At 37.4% G+C, this 19,318-nt stretch overlaps 1 long non-coding RNA gene across 2 annotated transcripts in view; it reads right to left on the minus strand.

The window, feature by feature from the left end:
* LOC131506543 (uncharacterized) overlaps nt 1-19,318 on the minus strand; it is a 235,300-nt gene that overhangs the window by 14,147 nt on the left and 201,835 nt on the right. For both annotated transcript variants that reach the window (XR_009259014.1, XR_009259012.1), the window contains one exon: nt 6,680-6,888. This is a non-coding gene — a long non-coding RNA (uncharacterized LOC131506543). The remainder of the gene's footprint in view (nt 1-6,679; nt 6,889-19,318) is intronic.

Below are 19,318 nucleotides of genomic sequence, written 5' to 3' on the forward strand. Positions count from 1 at the left end.
GACGCTTAACTGACTGAGCCATCCAGGTGCCCCAATCCTTTTAATGTGATGTTGAATTCAGTTTGCCAGTATTTTGTTGTGGATTTTTGCATCAATATTCGTCAGGGATATTGGTTTGTAGCCTTTTTATTGTAGTGTTTTAATTTTTGTATTAGAGTAATTTTGGCCTCATAAAATGAATTTGGAAGTGTTTTCTCCTCTTTAATTTTTTATAAGAGTTTGAGAAGGATTGGTGTTATGTTTTTAAATTTTTGGTAGAATTCTCCACTGAAGCCATCTGGTCCTCATCTCTTCTTCATTGGGAAGTTTTTGAATACTGATTCAATCTTCTCACTAGTTGTGGCCCTGTTCATATTTTTTATTTCTTCATAAGCCAGTCTTTTTTTCCTTGAGAGTATGCTATTTAATTTCCACATGTACTTGAGTTTTGCAGTTTTCCATTTGCTATTGATTTCTAGTTACATTTCATTGTGATCAGAAAAGGAACTTTGTACGATTTCACTTTCACTAAATTTGTTATGATATGTTTTGTAGCCTAACATGTGACCTACCCTAGAGAATGTTCCATGTACATTTGAGAAGAGTATGTATTCTGTTGATGTTGAGTGAACTGTTCTATTTATATCTGTTATATCCCATTGGCCTATAGTGTTATTTACATCCTCTCTTTCCTTATTGATCTATCTAGTTATTCTGTCCATAATAGAAAATGGGGTATTGAAACCTCCACCATGATTGTTACTGTCTATTTCTTCCTTCAACTCTGGTGATGTTTGCTTCAGATGTTTGGATGTTCTGCTGTCAGATGCATATATATTTATAATTGTTAGATATTCCTAGTGAATTGACCTTTTTATGTTTTTATCCTTCTGTGGCTTTTATGAAGATTTTGACTTAAAGTCTATGTTTTCTCACATACATATACACATACATTCACATAGATGTATTTCTTATCCTTTTGCTTTCAGCCTATATGTGTCCTTAGGTCTAAAATGAGTCTCTTGCACGTAGTATTTAGTTGGGTCTTGTCCTTTTAAAATGTATTCAGTCACTTTCTATCTTTCAGTTGAGGAGTTTAACCTATTTACATTTACATTTAACCTATTTACATTTAAAGTAATTAATGATGGGGAAGGACTTACTATTACAATTTTGTTCATTGCTTTCTATACGTCTTTTAGTTATTTTATCCCTCTTTTCCTTTCCTGCTGCCTTCATATTTTGTTGATTTTTTTTTAGGTTATATGCTTTGGTTCCTTTCTCATTTTCTTTTGTGTACCTTCTATGTGTATTTCCTATGTGGTTACTGTGAGGATTATACAAAACATCTTATAGTAATAATAATCCATTTTAAATTGAAAATGCCTTAATTGCAATCGTGTGCAAAATTTTACTCCTTTAATCTCCCCTGCTTTAAGTTATTGATGTCATAAATTATATTTTTTTATATTTTGTACTCACTTAGTTTTATAGTTATAGTCACCCTTAGGCTTTTATCTTTTAAAGTTTACTACCAGAATTAAAAGTGACTTATGCACCACCATTATAGTATTTCACAATTTTCTATTTATCTATGCATTTATTCTTACCAAACAGCTTTCTGTTTTTTCATGCTTTTGTGTTCTTGCTCAGCATCCTTTCATTTCAACCCAAAGGACTTTCTTTAGCAACTTGCAAGGCAGGTCAGTGGTATGAACTCCCTCAGCTTTTATCCAGAAGGCCTTTATTTCTTCATTTTTGAAAGACAGTTTGCTGTATATTGTATTCTTGGCTGGTAGTTAATTTTTTTTCAACACTTTAAATGTGTCATCCACTTCCCTTCTTGCCTATAATGTTTCTGCTAAGAAATCCATTGATAATCTTGTGGGAGCTTGTATGTGATGAGTTGCTTTTCTCTTGCTGCTTTCTAGATTCTTTGTCTTTGACTTTTAACAATTTGACCATAATATGTCTTGGTGTGTGTCTCTTGAGATTTATCCTAGTTCAAGTTGTTTGAAGTCTCTTGAATTTGGATGTCTATTTCCTTCCTCAGATTGGGAAGTCTGTTGCCATTATTTCTTCAAATAAAAAATTACCCTTTTTTCTTCCTCCTCTTTATACAGACTTCTATAATACTTATATTGGTTCATTTGAAAGCCCCTTAGGTTTTCTTTACTTTGCATTCTTGTTTTCTTTTTGTTCCTCTGACTCCATAATTTCAAATGACCTATCTTAAAATTGTCTGTGGCACTGCAGGTCTCCTAGTGTTGCAGGAATCTGCTGAGCTCTCCTTAGTTGTCAATGACCCCCAGGCTTCCAAACGAGGCCAGTTCTCCATTGGTGCTCTGAGTCAGATGAGACAGAAACCAGTTCCTCAGGCAGCCCCATGGAAAGCCAGAACTTCAGACATACAGTCCACACTTGTCTCACCTCCCATGGGAAAAGCTACAGGTTGAGCATTTTCTCCTCATTGCACCATGCTGCACTGACTGGGATTAGAGCTATTGTGGATAAAATGCAATGGCTTTTCTCATTTGTTTCAGTACAACTATTCTTGGTTTTGTGATTATTTTGGTAACTATTACTTTTTAATTGGTTTCTCTGTTTTATAAAGGCTTGCTGTACTGTATTTTACTAAGTCAGTATCTCTGTGGTAGAACAAAGTTTGGAGCTTCCTATTCCACCATCTCACTTATTCAATTCTCTGAAGAGCTGTTTTTTAGACAGTGAATATTTCTCTTCCTCAAATGGCATGACCTCACTCTGGAACCTAAGGAGTCTGCATTGCAACCCAAGTTTTAATGCTTGGGATATATTCTACAATTCATCCTGGTCTGCTATGGAGACTTACAGCAACTTTGGATAGGCCAGGTCATATGATCCAAGTAGCAGGACCAGTGTGTCAGAACCAGAACAAGATGCAGAGGCCTCCCTTGTTCTGGCCACCACCCCAAACTGGCAGATTTTCAAGTCAGTCTACAAATGTGTTGAGCAATATTCCCCACTATGTTCTCTCTGATATATGAAGAGTTTTATCAAGTATTGTGCTTATTTCTTAGTAGTAAGAAGTATAAAGCGAAATAACTTGTTTTCCTTTTTTTTTTTTTTTTTTTTTTTTTTTACCTTGGAGAGTGTATCCCAGAATGCCCTAGACTATTGGTTACCAAAAATTTTGAAGCTCCCTAAATATGTACAGAGTATTTCCCATTCTTTATCACTCTTGTATCCCACTGGATCTTATCCAGAATTCTTTTCACTTCCTATTCACCAGATTTAATTTTCATGATGTCATCACCATAAGAGATCAGCATGATACTCTGCAGAATGTCAAGATTATCAAGGTTTCTTATGATTTTAATAAGACAGAGCGAGGAAAGTTAGCAAAATCCTAAAACAAGACTATGTATTTGTTTTGCAGTTTATTTTAGGTGAATGAAAAGACCTTTTTTTTATGGGCAATGAAAGAGTGCATATGTTATATCAGTAACTGTATGCCAAACTTCAGAGGTCTACTCTAGTAAACATCCTACTCCTGACACATTGGCTGTGATTGAGGCTACCAATTGGTAAAGTTTATGTAGTCCAACATAGTCCATGTTCTGTCCTATTTTCACAAGGACCAAACTGGTCAATTCAATGAGGACGTGATGAGGACTATTGCCTCTGCATTCCTTAAGTCTTTGAGGGTGACACTAATTTCTGCCATTTTATCCTCCTGAATTCAAAGCAAGTTTTTATTCTAATAGAAAGTGTTGCTTCTTAGGGCTGTCAGCATGCTTGTTTACTCATTCATAGACATTACAAGCTTGCCTTGAACCCATTTTGAGTATTAGTGAATTCCCATGCATTGGGAGTCCCCTGAAATTGTGTACTCATGAAAAAACACTATATACAATCAGTGAGAAAAACAATGGGGGTGTATGTCTCTTCTCTCTTCATTGTCCATCAAATTTTACTTACAAAACCCAAATTCAAAGAATTTCAAGAAGACTGACTATGCCAGGGCATTCAACCAAGCATGGAGCCCTTCTAAACATGGGGTTCTGGGAGACTGCAGAGGTTGCATGACCATGAGGTTGTCCCTGGCCACAACCTGACATAGTGGAGTTGTCAAGGGTGATTGCAGAACATCATTTAATGGGAGGTCATACAAAATTTTCCCTAAGACCTAACCCAGTTTCCCTAAGAAGCATCACGTTACTAAAGAATATCTTTTTGCAAATTAGAAAATTCTTTAATACTTTTTTGTGCCTTTTAAAAAATAATTGCTCTGATTTAAATTCAAATGGCATGAAAATAATGTATTAGTTAATTTTGTTTGTTTATGGATATTTTGTATCTAGGAGTTTTACCAAACTTTTGGGCTGCAGCCAGATAAGAGCTATACTTGGGCTGACTCCCAGTTCCGAAGATTGTGGATCCAAGCCCAAAGTTTAAGGTCAAGGACTAGGGACTCTTTGGCTGCTTGGAACTATTAGAATAGAGAAAGAAAGGGCCCCAGTGACCTAAACATTGAAAAGAGAAATCTTAAAGCCCACTGATTTGTAGCACCTCATTTCCTACCACATTGAGCTCTCACGAGGGGAATCCATTAGATTTTAGAATAGAAGGAAATCCATCACATGTATAAGTTCTTGCTTTTAAACTTCTGGTTAAATATGAAGGAGATAATGCTTGGTAGTCAAGGGTAAAGGGAAGATTAAATGATCTAGATCGACCAAAGGGAATCTGGCCATAGAACTATGAACACAGGTAGAGTAGCAGATAATTATAAACTTGAGTGTTTTGTAAATGACTTTAGGTCTAATGCCAGGTCCATGAGTCTATGAGAGACATACTGTCTTGTATTTTATTAGATTTTGCAACTGCAGTAATGGGTTGGGTTATTTAGCCACCTTCCCTCATTTGACATAAGACTATTAGGAAAATGACCATAACATTCCCAATATCTCTGGAAGACAAGAGAAAACTGTCACTCAATTATATGAAGGGTGAGATGACAGTTTAGGTAGATAAGAATGATTACACAGTAGGCAGAGATTTGGGCAATGAAAAAGCTAAAAGTAAATTCTAAGTTTCCTGCCCTCCAAACCATGCTCTCCATTCAAATACATTTTGGTCTGTATTTTAGGTGATTTTCTCTGTGGTCTTAAATGGGTTTTTACAAGGTCTGTGGAGTTTCTACATGCTGTTACATATGTTTTAGTAATGCTGATGTTAAGTTTTGCATGTGTTTTATTTTATTCCCCTAGTAGTCTTAAAAGTAGGACAAGAATTATTTAAAGGGGAAAAGAGATTATTATTTCAGTTTAAGAGTCTCAATGGAATGGGGAAAACTTGGAAAGTGTAAAGAGTTCTATATTCCTATTAAGTGTGATTCAAAGCCACCCTTGGTTTTACACTATCTCTATCTATAATTTTACTTCTCCCTAGCATTTTTTTCAGACTTGCACAGCAGCTAATCCTCATAAAGGAAAAGCCACACATGAAATTTAAACTCCAACACTTTTGCTAAAATTCCTGTAGGAAAACATCTTCTCCGTCTCCATGACTTTATGAAATTGACTACATGGAATATAGTCAAATTTCTCCTTTCAATATCACTTTTGGAGGGAATCCAAGCATTAACTAAGAAATGTATAGAAAATCAGGGGTGATTGGACATAGATTATCTGGAACATGCTTTTGTGGTCTTTAGAAGTTAACACTTCATGGAGGGAAACATTATTAGGGAAAAAAAAAAAAACCCTAACAACATGCACATCAAATTTAGCTACTTATCTAGTCTAATAAATATCAGTGTATGAGAGCCATACGACATGTACATCTGTACTTGTAAAGAATTCCAAAGAAGCCCTGTGAACAGGGCCACATTTTAAGTTTTGTGCAAAAAGTCATCAGATATTAGAAGGCTTCCCGAGTTTTCTCCCCAAAATAGAAATTAAAAAATAAGAATTTTATTTGTTGTATTTTTTCTTCAAATAGAAATAAAAAATAAGAATCTTACTTTCTTCCCAAATGAGAAATAAAAACAGAAATTTTCTCCCCAGATTATTTGTTAGTAGGAAGCAGAAGGGAAAGAGGAAGGCTTATGGACAAAACCCCTTTTTTGGTCTGAGTCATCAAACCCTGAAATGTTCAAGTCAAAAAGCAAGACCAGTGGATTTCACACTGTCATACTTCAGCTCTCGGGTATCTCAGAGGCCATGGTGGAGAACAAAGGAAAGACCATGGTATGGAGCGACCAGCTCATGACTCCCATTTCAGATGCCTAGGTTTTCCTGTTCATCAGTCTTACCTGGGAATCTGCACAAAATAATGTGAGAAAAAAAGAATTCTGCTGCTGAGACAAAGTTTGAAAACTACTGATATAATAAATTCTTTCATTTTTTTAGGTAAATAAATTGAGACCAAGAGAGGAAATGATGACTTTTTCTTATCCTTTGGTTGCTCATCATAGTACTATAGATAACTCTAGAAGTCTCAATGACCCACCAGCAATAGTATTTAGACCACGTAAACTTGTGATGTATGAAAAGCTATAGTCCAATTTCATGTACTGCCTCCTCCTTCCTAACGTTCCATTTGCTTACATCCCCATTAGGTTACTAAAGCAGAGACTGCTAGTCACCTACCCAGGATCAGTATCCCCCCTCTCCTTAATAACAGAACCCCGGTTTTATTGCAGAACATAACATACCCAGCTGAAGCACTGCACTTCCAAGCCTCTTTTGCAGTTAGAGGTGACTTTGACACTGAGTTCGGACTAGTGAGATGAAAGCAGAATTATGGTGTGGGACAGCTGAGAAGTCTCTTTAAAGGGAGTCAGCCCAGTGTAGACGTGGGCCTTTTTTTCCCTTCCTTCTTTCTTCTCTTGAGAGTCTGGGGTGTAAACTTGACAGCTGAAGCCTACAGTGGCAGAGCAGACACAAGAGGTACTTTGGTTTCAGATGATTTCTGGAGGCCTCCATACCCGCCCTCTTTTATTTAGAAGAGTTAAATCTTTGTGTGTTTAAACCACTTAGTGACCTTCACACATACTTTACACCTTATCTATGCTGGTGCTTTCCAGAAAACAACTGGTCTTTCTTCTTATACCCATTATAAATAAAAAGTAATTGCTTCTCTGTTTCATTCTCTCGGAGTCTGGGGCCTTTTAAGATTACTTAATAATATTTTCAATAATGACGGACAATTAAGATTTCTTCTTCCAGATAACATTTATCAAGGACATTCAGCACCTTTCTTTTTATTTTGTATTTATTATGTTCTTATTCAGTAAATATGGGCATGTCTTATATAGTCACAACATTAATTGAAATATGTAATTAGCAAGAATGCAACTTCCCTCCAAATAAGCAAAAGAGAATTTAAAAATAGGAAAGAAATGACATAAATGGAATTGTTCAGGGGAATCATTTGAACTACAAAAAAAATTTTTTTGAGTATAGTTGACTCACAATGTTACACAAGTTTCAGGTATACAACATAATGATTCAACTTCTGTATATATTATGTTATGCTCGCCATGAATGTAGCCACCGTCTGTCACCATACAATGCTATTATGATACCACTGACTATATTTTCTATGCTATGCCTTTTATTCCTGTGGCTTATTCATTCCATAACTGGAATATATTCATATTGGAATATATGGGATATATTCCATAACTGTATATCCCATTCCCCTTCACCCATTTTGCTTATCTCCCACCTGCCCTCTCTCTGGCAAAAATCAGTTTGTTGTCTATATTTATAGGTCTCTGCTTTTTATTTACTCATTTGTTGTGGGTTTTTTTTATTCCACATATGAGTGAAATCATGGTATTTGTCTTTCTCAGTCTGACTTATTTCACTTAACATAATACCCTCTATGTCCATCCATGTTGTCACATATGGCAAGAGCCATCCTTTTTATGGCTGCATAATATTCCTCTGTGTGTGTGTGTGTGTGTGTGTGTGTGTGTGTCTTCCTTATCCTTTCATCTACTGATGAACACTTAGGTTGCTTCCATTATCTTGGTTATTGTAAATAATGCTGCAATAAACATAGGGGTGCATCTATCTTTTTGAATTAGTGTTTTTGTTGTCTTTGAGTAAATATCAGTAGTAGAATTACTGGATCATATGGTATTTCTATTTTTAGTCTTTTGAGGAAACTCCATACTATTTTCTACAGTGATTATACCAGTTTTCATTCCCACCAACAGTGGATGAAAGTTCCTTTTTCTCCACATCCTTGCCAACACTCTTGTTATTTCTTGTCTTTTCAATTTTAACCACATTTAGGATTTTGATTTATAGTTCAGAATTTTGAACAGAATGTAGGCTAAATGGAAAGACATTTTTATAGTAAGGGGATGTTTATTCTCCCCTTGGATTTTACCTCACAAACAGCCATTTGCTGTTTTAAAATACAGGCTACAGGAAAACCCAAGTGCTTTACTTTGAAATTATTAGAAACTTTGAAATTCTACCAAGTATTCAGGGTGGTTATTAAAAGTTATGTTTTTAGTGCTTTCAGCTACTATCTAAATTCTGAGAATAACTTGTACCTTCAAAACTTGAAATAAACACGTAGAAACTCTTAAAGACATAGGATCTGCCAATAAATACAATGCACACCAAAGACACTTCTGACTTTAGAGTCAAGACACAGGCGGTTAAAGCTAGATATACTTGTGAGAGTGTGCAGTGCAATTTCCTCATTTCTCCTTTGTGTTAGTGGGTAGAACAAAATGAGAACCTCAGTTTTCTGCTGACTACTTTATTTTTTCCCTTATCTTAGACTATCTGCTTTTAAGCGCAAGAAGGCTATGTTGGGCACACGCCAATAGAAAATAAAGGAAAAGGAAGAAACAAATTGGACTCTAGATCCCACACTGGCTTCAGACCTTTATGAATCTTCTGATATCCGTGGCCTTTCCTGCCTTACAAGTGTTCTGAGGGTTTAGTCAATAAAAGAAGGAAGGGAAGGTATGTTCTCAGCTATTAGTAGTTAGTCCTTTCTGAGTCTTATTTCACAGGGAACTTATCGTTTTCTGAAATAAAATAGATGACCCTTATAAGGTGGGAGAATGACTTCCGGGTACCATCTTGAAGATCATGTTTTCTTTTCTAGCCTAGGAAGGGTAAGTTTTCCCACAACTTTGCTAGTGGAGGCAGTGATAGAGGTAGATATTATACTATTTAATATTTGTTTTCCCTTTTACACTCTAAGTCCCTTCAGGACAGAGAACTGACAAAATTTATCTTTGAGTACAAGGAAATATTAACCAGCACAGTGCCTGGCACCTACCTATTGTGTGTTTCCATCATGAAAATTGTGATGTTAACCCCTAGAGAGGTTTTGACATTCATTTAGTCAGTTCTGTGCTAGAGTTGAGTTCTTGGTTTATGTTGTGTGTTCGATTTACCAAAGGGGACCAAGAAAAAAAATCCATTCACCTAAAAACCAACAGCTATTCCTACTGTGTCCCAGGTATGGAAGATAAAGACTAGGCCCTTCAAAGTTCCTACAGGCTAATAAACATGTACAGCATTTTCCACATGCACAAAATCCTGGAGGTTCTAAAGGTAACCTTTATAAAGTTATTCGTATAAAGGATATCCTTATAAACACTAAGTTGTCTCATGAGAAGAAGCAGGGGGACCAACTTTCTTAGAACAGAGGGCTCAGATTGGAGCCACAATGAGAAATAAATTAGAACTGACAAAGGGCTCCATTTGAGGAAAGGCCTTGACTATCAGCATGAGAGTTTGACCCTGTTCTGCTTAGCAACAGGGAGCCATGGAAGACTTTTAAACATGGAAGTGACAAAATGAATGTTGTATTTCAGAAACATCCTGGAGTGTAGAATGGATAAGCAGCAGAAAGTCTCTATAGTCAGATAGACTAGGTAGTTGTTAATTTCTGTCATCAGGGCCTGCATTGAATTTAAAATTGAAAAACACAAATTCATTCATTCAGAAAATATTTATTAAGCACCTTATTTGGGCTGGACCTTAAGCTATGAATTGAGGATACACCTATGTTTCTGCCTTGTAGAACATACATACCAGTAGAAAGTAGTGGTGTGTGAATGTGTGTGTGTGTGTGTGTGTGTGTAAAAGAGAGAGCAGTATTTAAGAAATGGAGAATGACATAAGGAAAGCAAATTTGGTACAGAAGATGTAAACCTTATCAAAAACATGCTTAACCTCCCTCACCTGAAATCAGAGAAGCGGGTATTAAAACCATAATGAAATAACAGACTGGCAATATCTTTAATAGGTTGACAAATAGCAGATGTTAGTAAAGATATGAAATGATGGAAACTGGAATGCATATATGAGTGTATATTAGTATGTATTGTATAATATATGAGTATGAGTATATATGAGAATATGTTAGTATAAACACCATCATGAACAATTTGACAATGTCTTATAAAGTTGAAAGTATACATTCTTTAACAAAGATGAAATCCACCAACATATCTGTTGATAAAAGAATGGAAGAATAAATGAAATACTAATCACAAATGAAAACTAATGGACTGAAACTATATCTATCAATGTGCAGGAATCTTTATATATGATGTTGAGTGGAAAAAGCAAATTACAGAAAAATATGAGCAAAAAATCATTTATATGAAGTTTATAAACATTCAAGTTAATAGTATATACTAATTTTACTCAAAGAAATGCTTGAGGATAAAAAGCATGTAATTTAGGACAGAGATACTTTCAGAGGCCTGGGGAGATAAGACTGGGGGTAATACAGACAGACTTTAATTTTATGCATCATTTTTTATTTCTTATATTGGATAACAGACTAAGAATTCAGTGTATTTTTGTTCATTGTATTATATATCTTTCTTTATATCTTAAATGATTCCTAATAAACTTTAAAAAGCCTTACTCATAATATGATATGCACATCACAGACATCCTGCAGCAGCCTAATGGTAAGGGACTGGCTGGTAATATACTGGTTTTCAGGAAATTTCTGACAACGACAAATTTCTACAATGACAAATTTCCCTATTACTTAAGAATAATGACTATTGACTGGGCACTCTGAAATTTCCAGGGAATTAACTAGAGCTACCAAGCACTGTCCCTCTGGAAGATGATGCTTTCTTATGTAAGAATGTATTTGAGAAGTGTCTTAGAAATGGTCTATTTCTTTCTTTCTTTTTTCTAACATTTATTTATTTTTGACAGAGAGAGACAGAGCATGAACAGGACGGCCAGAGAGAGAAGGAGACACAGAATCCAAAGCAGGCTCCAGGCTCTGAGCTATCAGCACAGAGTCCGGCATAGGGCTTGAACCCGTGAACTGTGAGATCATGACCTGAGCTGAAGTTGGACATTTAACCGACTGAGCCACCCAAGAAACTCTGAAATGGTCTATTGCTTGACCACATCCATATAATCAAACATACCTAGGCAGAATATTGACTTTGATGATGCAAGCTAATGTTCTGCCTATAAACTGGCAAAGGTATTGCTAAGCCTATTTAAGGACTTAACTAACATAGGTTCAATTTTCCTATTTCCTGACAAAATAACGATGATGGATGGGTCTGAGTCTTCCCTAGAGTGGCCCAGAGTCTCTGGAAATGGAGCTTTCACTATAAGGAATGTTCTTCCCTGCCCCACTCCAAGGTCAATACAAAATCCAGCCTTGGATTTCGCATTAGGTGGCTCCTGGCTGCCTGTTTCAGGCTGTCAGTCTCCCCTTTGTATACAATATGGCTGAGTTGTCTTCTGGGTGGTGTCTCCCTCTAAAGACAGAGTCAGGTTTCTCATTAGTTTGCAAAATAGCTTACTGCACTAACTGTATTCTCAGCTGAAATTCCCAACACTGGATGAGTCACTCTGAAGATCCTGTTGAAGCCAGTTTGAGCAGCTTTCTCATGTTTACAGCACAGAAAAATCAAAAGCGTAACATTTGGAGTATGACCTGCACTTTAGATGCATCCACTTGGACCGATGGGTACTTGACCAGCCAAGGGTTTATTGGACTGCTCTCTTCTTTTAATTATAAACTATTGAAATCCACCCAAGAGTTCTGACTGAAATCCGGTGACTGGAGTTATAATAAAATCAGAATTTCTGCGTTTTTCTGGGAGGGAGGCAAGGCAGGGATGTTAGAGCCACTCAATAAGCACTAAATAAATCATGTTCCCTTGCTCTGGTGCGAAGGGACCTAGCACTTCCTCTGTTAGGCCCAGCTGATCGACCTCTATAAAAATCTTAGCAGGCACTTGTGTCCCAGCAGGAGCTGTACTGGGATGAAATCATGGAGTGCCTGAGGACAGCACCCCCCCTCCCCATTCCCATGGCAACTGTCAATCTCAAAGGAACAGAAGAGATGTCTTAGGTTTGGGATTTCTTTTGGAATGCTCTCTGGGATGGAAGTGCCTTATTAAATTTCAAAGATTCAAGACTCAGGGGAAAAGATCTGCTCTTCTATTGTGATGGTAGGGAAGTGCGCCATTTTCTTTTTATTGGGAAAAAAACCTTGGCCAGTTGATGGAAATTATAGGTTGGCATATTTGCTCAAAATAATACAGAGTTATTTACAGAAGTAGTACCGCTTGGTAATCGGGTGGCTTATCTCAGAAATTCAAGCATTCTCTGACATTGTAATAAGGCAAGCAGAGGACAGATGTCTAATAATCAAAGATGATATAAGCAAACAAAACAAACAAACTACTGAACTGAATGAGGTCCTTGAGAACACTGAGATCATGTTAAACATAAAGCTTGAGTTGAATCTACTGGGATTCATGACTTATGAAAATATCCCTTCATGCTTACAGATCTCTAAAAGGAATAAACTGAATATGCAGAAAATTTAGAGAACCAAAAGAAATAACATAGGGTAGGTAGAAATGCAGGGAACATTGGACAGAGGTTCTGTGATATCTGGTTTTGTCTTTGTTACTAGGTGGCTGAGTAAACTTGGACTAGTCATTTGAACATTCTTTTTTCTTAATGTTTACTTACTTATTTTGAGAGAGAGAGAGAACGAGTGGCGAGGAATCCAAAGCAGTCTCCATGCTCACCGTGAAGCCCAACCTGGGGCTCAATCTCACAAACTGTGAGATCATGACCTGAGCCCAAATCAAGGGTCACATGCTTAACCAACTGAACCACCCAGATGCCCTTGAACATTCTTAAGCCTAGGTTTCCTCATGTGGGTACAACGAGGAAACTGGACTAGAGGTTTTCAAATACCTGTCCTTACTCTCAGAACCTAGGACTTACATCCTTGACAGGACTGAGAGGAGAGAGCTACAGAGCCATGTCAGGAAGAGAAATTCAGCATTACTGATTTCTGAAGACAGGCCTCAACTAGAGAAGGTATCAGGTGGAAGGAAATGATAAAGTGATGAATTTCTCCTCTAAAAACAGAGAAACTTGATGACCACTCCAGAACTTTGACTTCTTGATGTACGCCTTTTCAAACAAAGAAAGAAACACTTAAATGCCAGTTAGTTCTGTCTTCGTGTATTTTCTCTTCTGTTGTATTCTTTAAATTTTTTTAATGTTTACTTATTTTTGACAGACAGAGTAAGACAGCACATGAACGGGGGAGGGGCAGAGAGGGAGACACAGAATCCGAAGCAGGCTCCAGGCTCTGAGCGGTCAGCACAGAGCCCGACACTGGACCTGAACTCACAGACTGTGAGATCATGACCTGAGCTGAAGTCAGAAGCTTAACGGTATGAGCCACTCAGGTGCCCCTCTTCCACTGTATTCTTGAAAGAAACTTAATATTTTTCTAGAGAAGGATAAGGTATAGATCCATACATGAATAACCGTCAGTGAAATCCTTTCCCATTTTTATTTTAGCCCATATAACACAGAACAGATCGGGACATGGCATTCTGAAAATAAGTCGTCCTCCGATTGATTCTGATAGTCTCTCCTTATGTCTTCATAGTCCATTATAACAACACAAGAGCAGAGAATTGCTGATACCAGTTAAGGAGGGGTTAGGAGGTCTGGTGCTGTGTGTAGGTGACTGAACCCTCCTTCAGAAGGGAGCTAAAAGTCACCTTTCATGCTTTACTCCAAAGAGCAGAGGACTGCGTCTGATCTCCTAGTCCATAGATCTAACAGAGGCATGCTCACTGAGTTTAATAACCTCTCCAGGAAGGAGCTGTAGTAAGAGAATAAAATGTTTCTGCCAATGCTACAATTTTCAATGTCACAAAATCCCAGAGGTCTTCCAGGTTCAGAAAGGGTCACATTCTAGTCAAATGGAATAAATATGAAATTGGCTTCATTTCAGATCGTGTAAACATATGATAAGAAATTCAAAGATGAAATGTATGAAGCATATTGGATGAATGACAGTTTTATATTTCTAGTACATTCGATACATTTTGTCTTTATTGAACTTACCACATGTGGTATCTGGACTGGAAAATGGAGCCAATTTGGTACTGTCATTTGTATTTTATAATTAGGAATGGCGTGTAATATATGGACATTTGTGCCTTTTGTTTAAGAGTCTATAATTTTGAGCCAAACAAAACCCTCAATTAGTACAGACTTAAGTCAGCAGCTTGTGAGCTAAGGAGGAAAAACTCAATGTCAAATGCCATTTCTTAATTTAACAAACATGAAATGTTTCTGCCCTGCAAGCTGTGATCTCTGGGATTTCCTGGTGTTTACATTTCACCTCGGTAAATCCCCATACTCCACATGAAAATTAGCATTACCTTTAATATTTCCAATATGATAACCTTCTCTCTGCCAAATCCAATTAGCTTTAGAAATCTAAATTTCTTCTCACATAAAAATCTTTGAAGTAATAGGGAAAAACTTGTAAATGACTAAGCAACAAACACATACTGTTTGTCATTTATAATAAGTTTACTAGAGCAAATATTGTAGGAAAAATCTTTAAAATAATTTAACTCTTAAAAAACAAGTTTGTTGCCATACATTTTTTAGTTTAGGAAAGACTATATAGCTCAAAATCCTTTTCTTTTTCTTTATTTAGCGATATGGCCTCACTCTATGTATTCATCTTTAAGATGCTCTTCGTTCTTTTTCCTCTCTTCCATTTTTTAAACTTGCATTTTTCGCTTCCTACTGAGACTTTCACTCTCCTCATCATTAGGAAATAGGAGAAATTTCATTCACTGAAGGTTGATCTCCAGCAACGAGGAACAAAAAGAATGTTCCTCAAATTCTGGAGAGATTAGAGAATGGGTTATTTTTCAGTAATTGGAGATTCCTTTTATAGGTCATCAGAAAACAAGACAAAGCAAATAAACACTAACAATATTGCTAAGTGACCCAATCTAAGTTCCACAAACTTAGAAAGTTTCTTGTTTCTTTGTGTTTTAAGGAGCCCAGCCTCTCCAACATGCATATGCCTACCTACCGTCCTTCAATCTCTCAATCTGTAAGCATCTAGTGCCTTAGGCTCTCTTGTAAGCCTGAACAAATACCTGAAATTGTATTTTGGATTCATGCCAGGGTTGAAATGATAACAACACAAACCATTCACTATCTGGGAGTCAACTTGTATTTAATGTGGAGACAAGTTATATGTTAAAGGAATGCCTTTTTCTAAGAAGATCTAATACACCCATGGGTAGGGTCATATGTCAAAGCATTGAGCCTTCTCGTTCCTTTCTCTGCCAATCTTAAAAGCCACCTATGCACGAGACCAACCACTTTTTTCTACACAAAGACGTGGTAAACATTCAGAGAAGGTTCAAGGTCTGACCATTTACTCAGAGTCATGCATTGATTCTACCAGGTAGGAAGGAGTGAGAAGTTGAAAAAAGTAGAATATTTGGAAGGGCAGGAAGAAGCCCCCTTGGCACAGTAGGATTCAACGACCCTTCCAATCAGTAGAGTAAAAACATCTAGTTTAGGTTGCAAACTACCATCCTCTGGAGTGTCTTCTGATGCTAGTAATGTGATTCTTTCATGGTTTGTAAAAAGGTACCCTAAAGTTAGTTTCGGAAGAAAGAGAATGGACTCTCCATCATCTACTTATCACACTCCGTTTCCACTTAGGGTTGGAAGCCCCTGGAGTGACCAGCCTGGAATGTGAGGACTCATGTTAACAATTTCACAGGGTTAGCCACTACTACATTCTGTCTCCTTTGCCTTAACGTTCCATTTAAAATCTCCTAATGGTTCCATTAATTGAGACTTAATGATTCTATTATAAATGACAAAGGATGGACACTTGTTGGGTTTTCTAAAAAGACTGAACAGGGAAGATGTGTTGATTCTTTGGCAATTCCTGGAGGAAACTACTTCCTGTACCTCAACCCACTGTCAAGGCCCAAGTCAATGGAGAGACATTTTAGGCCTGTCCTGATCTTAGTTAATCTGATGTGCTCTGTGGTCACTGCTGTGTAAACGGCCTGAGGTTTAGAGGCAGAGCTACCCCATAAACCCTGCTCTCAGAAGCAGATAACGAAGATACTGTCCTTTGTGGCTTCATATCAAGTGGGAAGCCATGCCAGAGAGACCAGGCCAGGGGAGGTTGGCCACTGGGAAGAATAGAAAGAAGGAATGCTTGTCACTTGATCCCTCATGGAGAAGGGGCCAAGGACACAGGCTTTCCATCACTAAGAAATTAGGCCAGTAAAAGAGCAGGTTGTTTTGGAGTGGTTAACCTCATGGAACAAAGAAATTTTCCAGGAGTCCAGGAGAAGAAGATGAAAGTATCACACTGGAGTTTCCCAACATGACTGAGGTTTCCGTCAACGTAAACGGCATTCCTAGAATCCCCCCAGCACAGCTTCCGAATTTGACCTTTTGTGATTTGCAGCCTTAAAGCCACAAAACCAAACTACAGTCCTTATAATACTTTGGTGCAAGAGGTCAGGAGAATTTTTATCCTTAAGGCTAATTTGCTGGATTTTGCCGGCCTAGCATTATCCATAAACTATCTGGAAAACATTTTTGATCACTATTAATTTACTGTAAAGGTCTGGGGCTAAACCAACAGAAACTGCTCTTTGGGGGATCATTTCATGCATTGGAGCCTGGAAAATTAAGAATCTGTTTAAATTAAAGTAAGTAAAACAAAGAGTCTAAAAGCAGTGGCTCTCAGGATCTTCCACGGTCTTATAATCTTCAGGCTGATGCAAAATTCAAATCATTATTGCATATTTAATGTGCAAGTGTGAATCTACACTTAAATCTTACCCAAACTTTTCAGAGAATTATCTGATGTTCACCAACCTACCCTTCAGGGTTCAGCCTCGTCCATCAAACCCTACCGTATAATCTTGCCACTCTAGCTCTTTTAAGTAGAAAAGGGTTTAGAAGCAGAGATTTGGTGCTCACAGAACTGTTCCAAGGATGAGCAGCATGGGCTTTAGGCTAAGCATCTAGGAGCACCTCTAACGACAACTCCTCACTGGCCCATCAGAGGAAAAATCGCTAACACGTTCACAACACAGGCCCCCCCAGGGGAATTACGAGGCACAATACCTATCTGCAGAGCTGGAATTCAGATCTTTGGCAGACATTGCTATCACCTCCTTAGCTGTCTTTCCATGCCCACAAAGTTAGTGACTGGACACTGCAAGGTGGCTACAGAAAAACCCATCTCCACCAACTGGCTTCTAACCAAAAGAAATGTGGCAGCAATCTGAAGACTGCTATTGAACTTCTGCCTTCCAAATCTCATGTAATCCTCCATTGAGGGAATCTAATTTGCATCCAGCACTCTGGTTTGAAAAGGGTCTTAAAAATGTAGTTTCTAACCTTGTACACTCTGTGGCACAGAAAAGCAACCTAGAAGTAATTTAGGACAGATGATGGTCATCAATTCAACACAGCAACCATAAACATTACTATTTTTACTAATTACTAATTACTATTAATTAGTGTTTCCTACTCTCACACTGTTTTAAAAAAACATTTGGGGGGGGGGGTGGTGCCTGGGTAGCTCAGTCAGTTAAGCGTCTGATTTTAGTTCAGGCCGTGATCTCACGGTTCATGGGTTTGAGCCCCGCATCAGGCTCTGTGCTAGTAGCTTGGAGCCTGGAACCTGCTTCAGTTTCTGTGTCTCCCTCTCCCTTTGCTACTACCCCTCTTGCACTCTGTCTCTCTGTCTCTTTCTAAAAAATAAATAAACATTAAAAAAATTCTAAAAAGTATTTTGAGAATAAGGCCATATTTCCAACTTCTAAATGCCTTGACATACCTAGAAAAAATTCATGTGCAGTAAATATTTATGGGTTTATTGCTTTGCCAAATAACCCTTTTTCCCCTTAAAAACATTCCTTTGAATGTGTTTGTTAAGATATTGAATGACTTTCCTTTCTTAATAAATGGAGTATTTTCCGCATACTTTATTTAATTTACTTTTTTGGTGTATGAGCCTCTTGCAGTAATGTGAGGTCATGAGTCTGAACCTTTATGATCATTGTACAGAAAGGATGAGAGAAAGAGGCCGTAGAAGGCAGACTATCTCCAGCGTGATGTGCACGGACTCCAAACCATGGTTATTTCAGGAAAGGCGCATTGATCTGAATTGTCTTGGCATATTTCATCTTTCTACTAAAAGCTGAATGCATAAAAAAAATCTGAGTATTTCATTTGAATGAATATAATGCTGGCTGATCTAAACTTAAGTTCAACAGCCTGATATCCACATATTAAACTTCTATTTCAGTACTGATTATCTGTCTAGGAAGAATTTTCCCAAAATCTTTTCTTGCAGAGGTAAGTAGGTTGCCTACAGTGGCCATTGGAAGAAGTTCATGAACCAAAAAGTCCAAGTACTATAGAAAAATTATAGTGTTAAAAGTTTTAAATTGAGGAGTCTCAACTATCCTAATTGATGTTATCCTACCCTGAATCCTGGGGACATATAGTGACTTGCCTTGGGTTACATACCTGGTTAAATGAAAAAAACCCAGAACCATTAACCTGTGTCTTCTGATTAGCTCAGGGCTCTTTTCACCACACAGTGGCTTATGTACCTGTTTTTAACAGAATTGGATTTTTACTCCCGGAAAAAAAAAGAAGGTTAAAGTCTACATTTATATACTAACCTTTGGAAGATTCAAGAATCTCCAAATCCATTGTCATATATATGAAGGGGTTAGCCTTTTTTTTCTTGGGATATTCCATACCCCACCCCACCCCCAAAACACACATTCCTATCTGGTTGAAGTGGTAATTTCAATATAGACATTAGCAAAGGTGTGAGAGATAACAGAAAGGGGAACGCTCAAAGTCCCTTCAGCAGCAAAATTCTGTGAATTCTAGTGTGTTCACATAATGACACTCTCAACAAACAGGTACTTGTAGCCACATAATGGATTTCTAGCATTCACTTTGACTTA

Source organism: Neofelis nebulosa, chromosome 3 (genome assembly GCF_028018385.1).
Source record: "Neofelis nebulosa isolate mNeoNeb1 chromosome 3, mNeoNeb1.pri, whole genome shotgun sequence".
NCBI lineage: Eukaryota > Metazoa > Chordata > Mammalia > Carnivora > Felidae > Neofelis > Neofelis nebulosa.